At 44.6% G+C, this 8483-nt stretch overlaps 1 protein-coding gene across 4 annotated transcripts in view; it reads left to right on the plus strand.

The window, feature by feature from the left end:
- LPP (LIM domain containing preferred translocation partner in lipoma) overlaps positions 1-8483 on the plus strand; it is a 692086-nt gene that overhangs the window by 76043 nt on the left and 607560 nt on the right. Inside the window, exon 1 of one of the 4 annotated variants that reach the window (XM_040481157.1) lies at positions 4958-5266. The exons of the other annotated variants lie outside the window; for them this stretch is intronic. The gene's annotated coding sequence lies outside the window, so the exon portion shown is untranslated. Of the gene's footprint in view, positions 1-4957; positions 5267-8483 lie in introns of those variants that run through there. 4 annotated transcript variants of the gene reach the window in all.

An 8483-nucleotide genomic window follows, 5' to 3' on the forward strand; every position in this document is an offset into this window, starting at 1 on the left:
CCAATACCTTCTGTCTGGCAGCAAGTTCTTTTCTAGAGCGTCCGTTTCCCCCCACCCCCCAACCAGTCTTTTCTAAAACCAAATCTGGCAGTCTATTTTATAGAGGATGGCAGGTTCCCTTAGAGTCTTCCTTAACATTCCTCAAAAGTTAATGGAAATGGAAGACTTAAAAATTATGGTCAAGGTCGTTAGTAGCCCTGCAGCCAAACTAAGGAAAGCCTGCTCGGGTCAGTAAGACTGTGGCTGGCCAGAAGGTCAATATGACTCCCCGGCTCCGTGGCCCCTTTGACTCTCAAGATGTTTTGATACTATTAGTGCTTTCAAAGTGTGGCTTGTCTATTATTTAATTTTTACTGACAGCCCGTAACAGGAAATAGTTCGGGTTGGGTGTAGGCAACAAGATAGAACAGAATTTGGAATGGGAAGACTATCATTATTAGCATTAGCTGCCTGAACTTAAGTCACTTAATCATTCCTTTATTTAAAAAAACGTTTTTAATGTTTGCTTATTTTTGAAGCAGAGGCAGAGAGTGCGCAGGGGAAGGGCAGAGAGAGAAGGGGAGACACGGAATCTGAAGCAGGCTCCAGGCTCCAGGCTCCAAGCTGTCAGCACAGAGCCCGATGCGGGGCTCAAACCCATGAACCGTGAGATCATGACCTGAGCCAAAGTTGGACGCTCAACTGACTGAACCACCGAGGGGCCCCCACTTAATTTGAAAAACTGGTAGCAGCTGCCTCGGATTCTTATTCTTTTGTGTTCACAAATGTACACAAAGTGCCTGCCAAGGGGGTACTTAGCACAAAGTTGGTGCTCATGAAACATTAGCCGGTGCTCTCCTTAATAGTCAGTAAGGGCTGGAAATTACTCTCAATTGTTTACTGTGTCAGGCCATTTTCTCAGTGTCCCCGCTTTGCACTGTCCCCTTGACTTGAATCAGGCCTGTAGCATTTGCATGTGTCGGCCCGGATTTACTATTTTCCTGAATAAGTAAAAGCCTTCCCGTCTATAATTTTGCTCAGTGGCTCCCAAGACATAAATATGGACATCGTAATATGCTCATATTTTCTGCTATTTGGGAATACAGTAGCTCTGAGAACAAAATATAATATTCACACACTATGTTTCACAAGGAAGGCCTTTTGGACATCAGTACTTGGAAGGTAAGCATTGCTTTCCATGACAAGATTGTCTAGTCTAGAGGATGAACTCCCCTCACCTGCCATCAGCTACCTCTTCCTTTGTAAATGGCATCTTCTCTGGGCCTGCCCAGCACTGACCCTCTTTGGTTCCTCTTTGGACTTCTCTAGGATGACGTCACCTCACCCTGCTTCAGTGGTGACTGGCTTGAGTTATATCAGTTATTAAAAATGATCTAATATTTCCCTTTTAAATCTAGGGCCCTGGCTCGTTCTATGATTAAGCTAGTGATTTATTTATAATATGGTACGAGACGGCTGCAACCACTCTATGATGTAATCTAAGAATGACATGAAAACAAAATAGGTTTTTATATAATGAAAGTGTTCCTGTAATACATTTTATAGCAAGGCTTTTTTTTTTTTTTCCATTGAGAATGGAGAGAGATTCTTTCCTTTCCTCCCACTCTTTCCTTATCGTCTCTTCCCATTTATAAGTCTCAGGGTTTTTTAAGTCAATTAAAAAACAAAACAAAACAACCCCAAACACCGACACTGGAAACACCACTCAGACTCTGGTTCGCTCTTCTAATCTTGTCTTGTCATTTTGTGCATTGCTCCTCTCCCCACGGCCTCCATGGCCTCGGGTATGGCTACTGCTCTGCCTACCTGCCTGCAGCCTCCTCTCAGAGCCTGGAGTCCTCACCCTTCCTTCGCTGATGCTGTTCCTGCTACTGTTAATGCCACCACGGTCTTGAATTTTCTCCTGCTGAAGTCTAGTACAACGCATCGGTTCCTACAGATAGCAGACTTCTTCAGGCTGGCTCAGATGCACCTCTTCCTCCAAGCCTTCTCTGAAGCTTTTGCCCCTTACTTAGCAACCCTTTATCTGTGTTTGTCGTAGAATGACCTGCAGTGGCAGGGTCCCGTCCCCCACGTCAAGGCACATTCACGGCAGATCAGAGTTAGAAGAGGAGAGGTGACCTAGGAGAATGGGGAAGGGGCCTTTGTGGTTCTGGTTCTGCTCTTGACACAGTCATGGGGAGGTCACGGCCCATCTCGGAGTGTCAGTTTTCCTCCTCTGAAGGAGTGGTTCCGATTTCATTTCATGTGGCCACATGGGGTGTTGGTAGTGGATTCTTGTGATGATGTGTTGAGAATGATTCTGAAACTGTATCCTGACTAGTAGGGAAGAGTCCATGATTATGTAGCAATATCTGCCATAGGTTTAGAGATGGTTAAAAATGCATATTTAATCTCACATTTATCCATGCAGGCTGGCTGTGGGGGTTGAGAAGGTGGAATTTATCTAAGACTAGAGGGGCCTTGGTTTATTGGAGGCCTGAGACTCCCCAAATTCTGTATGTCCTTGAGGTAGGGTAGGGCCAGGAGATAGCTTTCACCTGCTTGTATTCTTTACTTCCAAAGAGTTACCGTGCCCATACTATTCTAATATATGCCAAATATGGCATTTCAAGGTCAAAGCCAAAAAGTTAGGTGACTTTCCCGGGGTCTTATTGGGTCAGGGATCACAGAGTTAGCTCTTGGAACCTTTGGGTCCTAGGTGCCCCTCTTCCTGATCCCAGACAAAATGCCGACCTCTCAGCAGAATGCTACATTGCTTGAACCCTAGGTCCTGGAACAGTGAGAGAGGAAGAGGAGGGAAAGGAAGAGGGAAGTTTAGGATGGTGAATGGCACAGGAGACCAGAGCCTTTGAGGGCTGAGAGAAGGAATTGGAAGTAGTTAGTGTGGAGAAGAGAGAAAGGGGATGGAGGGGGAGGGAACAGAGCAGGAAGGGGACACACACTCACTCTCTGTGCTCTCAGAAGGAGTTCTGGAAGCAGTGGGTGAAAGCAACAGAAAGACGTGTGAAGAAGGACTTAATATTAGGGGCAGACCACCAATGGAATGTGCCATTTTGAAGGGTGATGACTTCACCGCTGCACGTAGAGGTTGATACTAATGGGTCCTTCGTAGAGGGAATGAGAAGTTGGACTGGAAGCCCTCTAAGGTCCTCCCTGTCCTGAGAGTCTGGAATTTTCTGAAGGCACGTTTTATGTGCATTTAAGTAATTCCATTTGAAAATGAAGGCTTTATGGAGGAAAGTGATTTTTCCTTTCTCCATGGTCTTGGCACACATAAATGCTGACTTATCTTGGGCAGTCTTTTGTTTCGCTTAGCATTATTGTTGAAGGAAAGCAGGCTAACTGAGGATGTCTTAATACTTTTTTTGTACTGAGTGTATTTTTGAGGATGATTTCTGTGCTTTTCAAGGGATTTCCAGAGAATTCTGTTCTGTTGGCCTCCCTCAACCCTTCCTACCCCACAGTCAACGATTTGCTTTTCCTGTAGTATCAGAGTGCTTTGTTTATATATCCAACAGAACATTTGTGTCACTTTGCTCTGCTATATAAGTATACTTCCAGTCTTCCTTTCTTACTAGATTATAGAAGCTTCTGAAGAACATGAATCCTGTCTTATTCCAGAAGACGACCTATGGTGGAAGGGAAGTGGTTTGCTAGTAATCATGATGGCTCAGTAACTTACCAACTGTTTATTGAGCACCTGCTGTGTGTTAGACACTATTCCATGTTCTGTGAACAAAATCAGACAGACCTTCTATTCGATGGAGACAGACTACATACAAACTAATGACTAAACATGTAATATTTCAGTTGCACTCTATATTCAGAAGAAAAATAAGACTGATTAAGGGAACAGGAGTTAGGGAGAAGTTCTTCCTGATAAGGGTCTACATGAACAAGGACCTGAAGCTGGAGCTGAGAGGAGGAAGACTGTTTTAGGCTGAGAGAAAGTAATCACAAAGGCCCTGAGGCTGAAGCCTGTTTGGTACATTCTGGAAAAGTGAGGAGGCCAGCGTGGCTGGGGTGGAGTGACCGAGGGGAAGAATACGGGGGAGGAGGTCACCCACGCTCATAAAAATCATTGCAACAACAAATATACTTGTACCTGTTGAGGTATTTAGAGAATTGCCTTTGTGATGTAGAGAAACCACAGAAGACTAACGAAAGGTTGGCTTAAGATGTTTCTGCTTTTCAGCTTTAAGATACAGGGGCAGTAGGTGGGAGCTGGGACCGTAGCAGCGCACAGCTCAGAACAAGTCCAGGTGCGAAGGGTACTGTTGGTTTCCCTCCTATCTGTCGCCCTTCTGGCTGATGGCTCTCCTTTTTGTTTCTCTGCTCCCGTGACAGGTGCACCTGCAGGGAGGCTGGGGCAGATGGGCAATTGCATGCCTAATCACCCATTCAGGCACCCCCTTATTTGTTTTCCACATGCAAATATGGGTTTTTTGCAGACGGATGTAATATATTTGTTGCTTCCTCATTTTATTTAAGACAAAACAAACGACCAACCATGTCAGTTGAGGGCAACAAATAGAAACATGAGTATTATGGTCTTGCTGTTCGTGCTGATTACACGGCTGAAAGGGATCCGAGGCAAATCAGTGTGTTCTGTGCTCAATTATATTGTTACTTTGTATACTGTCGTTATTACGGTCATTATTGTTAAATAAAAAAAAAGGTTTTGAAGAAGGAAGTGGTATTATTTTCCCTAAATCATTTTCTCAATATTTCAGGCTCCACATTTTTACTGCGTGGTTTCCAGTTCCACCTTTTTAAGTTTCTGAACTTCTGGACCATCGTTAACCAAAAGGGCATCGTGGAATCTCCAAAGGCCATTGGCAGGTGGTGCCTGTAACTTCTTTAGCCTGGAAATAAACAAATAAACAAGCACAAATTAGAAGTATTTGCCCCTATTGATGCACTATTATTATTGTTGTGCAAGATCATGCAAAAAGTCACTTCCATTTGTCTGAGAGCCTGTAGGTCAACAGCAATACCAGACAGAGGGCTTTGGTGGGTGTTTGCTTGAAATTTGTAATGAAATTTCAGATCTCTAGAGTAGCATGTCCGAATTCTTGCACGTTTTGGCAAACTCGGGGAATCCGAGGCCCAGAGAGGTAAAATGGTCAAATGACCTGTCCACAGTCTCGGAGAGTAAGAGGTAGAGATCGGACTTGAGGAGCTGGCAGTCTGGCAGATGGCTGCCTCTGGGGTCTGGGGTGATGAAGACACCGCTGGGACCCGCAGAAGGTGTCATCTCAAGGTGAGGTCTGTGTGTAAATGGTGGGCACGTGTCTCATTTCTCCCTCATGACCTCCCTTCAAAATCCTTTTTTGTGTCAAGTGTTTGGCGGAGAAGCAGCAGTGGGGAATGAGGGTAGGAACTGCTTACAGCTTACCTGACAAGGCTGTAGACGGGCTAGGGGTGAGTACGTGTATACTTGTGTGTGTTTGGGTGTGAGAGGTGGGGGTGCGGACTGGCACACTAGGAGGGAGAGACCACTTGGCAGTAGGCACAGAATTTCTGAGCCAGATGGAAGTCTAGAGCTTACTGAATTTGACTGCTTTTATTTGGTAGAAAAGGAAACTCACGTCCAGAGTGGTTGAGAGCTTTGCCCCAAATCGTCCGACTTTAACTGAGTGCTTAGAGTATCAAAGCAGCAACATCTTTTGATAGAAACTTTTATTTGGAGAAGTACCAGTCATCTCTACCAAATTGTATTTGCTCGTTAGCTCCCGTGAGATGGAGTGCCGGTCTACTTCAGCGTTCTTTCCTCAGATATGGTTTTGGCAGGAGGAGAATGTCCAGGGCAGCAAACCCTGCACATGCAGGCCTCCTCTGGTCCTGCAGATACCTGATTGGACATCAGGCGGACGTTTAGTTAACTGACCGTCCCAATGGCAAGTTCACAAGTAATCCTCTGAAAAGTTAAGGTTGGAGATCAAGACCACTCAAGTAACGTCTTGTGTCTCTTTTATATATTCTGAAATGTAGGACCTTTCACTTTTAAGTGTAAAACATTAGGATGCTGGATGTATGCACTGTGTTTGCAAGGTACAAGGTGATATTTTTGGTGGTGGTCCCGAGAGCAGGAAGGTCCGTAGGTATGAAAAGGGCAAACCCTTGGGGCGTCTGGGTGGCTCAGTCCGTTGAGCATCCGACTTCGGCTCAGGTCATGATCTCAAGGCTTATGGGTTTGAGCCCCACTTTGGACTCACTGCTGTCAGTGCAGAGCCTGCTTTGGATCCTCTGTCCCACTCTCCCTGCCCCTCCCCCACTCTCTCTCTCGCGCGCGCGCTCTCTCTCTCTCTCTCTCAAAAATAAATAAACGTTAAACAAACCTTAAAAAAATGAAAGGGCAAACTTTTGTCAGGAACATACAGAGAGAGGGTTTTCATTCTGTGTAGCGACTACAAGAGTGATAAACGGCCCATGGGACGCCCTTGACACTGAAGCCCCCTAGGAGCAGAGGGTGCTGAGCGAGGAAAGGACTATTGACATAGCACGATTCAACCTGCTGTGTCTGCTCTCTGTGCAGGGGACCTCTCTGCAGCTGTTTGCCCTGACGTACATGCTGGACAATCCCAGACACCAGCGGCAGCCTCTGTGTCTGTATCAGACCCAGCGTGTTAGGGTTTGTGTCTCAGCCCCCGTGTTTTTCTCTTCTCCCCTACCATCCCCTCCCCACCTCCCCCTTTAAAAACACTATTCTTCGAATATTTGAAGGCTTATTTATGTTGATTTCTTTATATTTTGTAACTAATTTGTTTCTTGTTCCTATCTGAAACGAATTCCCTTTATGTGAGACCACATTATAATATACGTGAATTCTCTTCGGCTTTTTCTTCTTTTCCTAAAAAAAAAAATGTGTTCTTCTTCTCTCCTCGGACCTTTAGCTTTCTTGTCTACATGGACAAACTGCTTTGGAACAGTCTTTAGGGAGTTATTGACTTTGTTAGTACTACTACTATAGAAGCAATTCCAATGACAGAATCCCACATTTAACTTGCTTTTCCAGAAATAATTTATTTCTACTTTAGCTTCAAGGAGTAGCAGTGGGGAATAGGGCATTCAGAAAATAAGAAAAACATGCCAAATGAGTTGCTGATTTCCAGTGAGGCACATGGAAAAAAAGGTTTTTATTTCAGTGACTTCTCAGCTCACTGGAAATCTCTGGGCTGGTGGATTTCATGATCCTGGGAGTCTGGACGCTCTCGAGTTACAGCAAGTGAGGAGAGCAAATCGCAGGGTAGAAGATGGTCTTGTTGGGCTCCTGGGGGTATGAAGACATGCTGTACTTTGGCCTGAAGACACATCAGTTCTTCCAGTCGGGTGAGGTTTAAGGAATAGCTCCACCAAATCCCCAAATACGTGGAGCACTTACAGAGTGCTGAGCTGATAGAAAGTCAGCCTCAACGTGGGTTAAATTTTAGCGTGGCCAGTGGCCAGACTTGGTGATTCCTACTGGGTTTGTTCAACAGATTTCTTACTTAGAGACACAAGCCCGTTTCTTGTTCCCCGAGTTGGGTGGCGTCTTTATTCGATTCTTCTTGCGTTCAGATCTATAGGGTACTATTAAGAGCAACGTACTTACTAAGAGGATGGGATTATTGAACTCTGACCCCAGCTCTGCCACAACCACCTGTGGAACTAGTCACAAACATTTCCATTTACTCAACAAATATTTAAATGAGCGCTTTTTACACATCAGGTGCCAGAGATACAAAAACGTGTCAGACACAGTTCTTACCTTCACTGCTTTTAGTCAGGGGTAGAGAGCTAAGTACCCAAATAGAACATGAAGTGACTTCTCCTTTCTGGGTCTCCCTTTTACATATCGAAGAGCCAGCACTGGGTTAGATGATGGCCCCAAGGTCCCTTCTGAGGCTAACATGCCATCATCTGTGCCAGATTCATCAAGTATCCGAAAATCACTTATCGGACTAAATATCGACAAACATTTCCCCTTCCTCCCCAGTTGGTAGGTGGTGATGTTGAAGTTGAATGAGACAGTATCTACAAAGTGCTTTAATAAGCAAGTGGCAGAAAGACATGGTCTAGGTTTGAGGCATTATTATTAACGGAAAAATGAAAACAAGGGCTGATGTTTTTAGAGAGAGAACAGATGGTTCTTTTGTTTAGAATTTGAGTATAAAGGAAAGAGAAAAAGAGATACTTGCCATATTGTTTAGGCCCTGAATGTGAGTGACTTCAAAATGCCAAAACAATCTGGTTAGGAAAGTCCCATGGATTCAAAATAGCTCCCACACTGATCAAACTGTAATTAATTTAACAAAAAAATGACAGTAAGAAAAATCCTAACGAGAAATGCCACGGTGACAATTGACACAACCTAACAAAAAACTCCCATCTTTGCGTCAGCTCTGGAAACTTCATTTTTCCCGTGCTCAGGAGTTCTACCACACAGAGGAACAAATTAGTGAGAACGGATTTAAAACTGTGTTTCTTTATCAAGTGGG

The sequence above is a fragment of the Herpailurus yagouaroundi genome, unplaced genomic scaffold, assembly GCF_014898765.1.
Source record: "Herpailurus yagouaroundi ecotype Mexico unplaced genomic scaffold, PumYag 159, whole genome shotgun sequence".
NCBI lineage: Eukaryota > Metazoa > Chordata > Mammalia > Carnivora > Felidae > Herpailurus > Herpailurus yagouaroundi.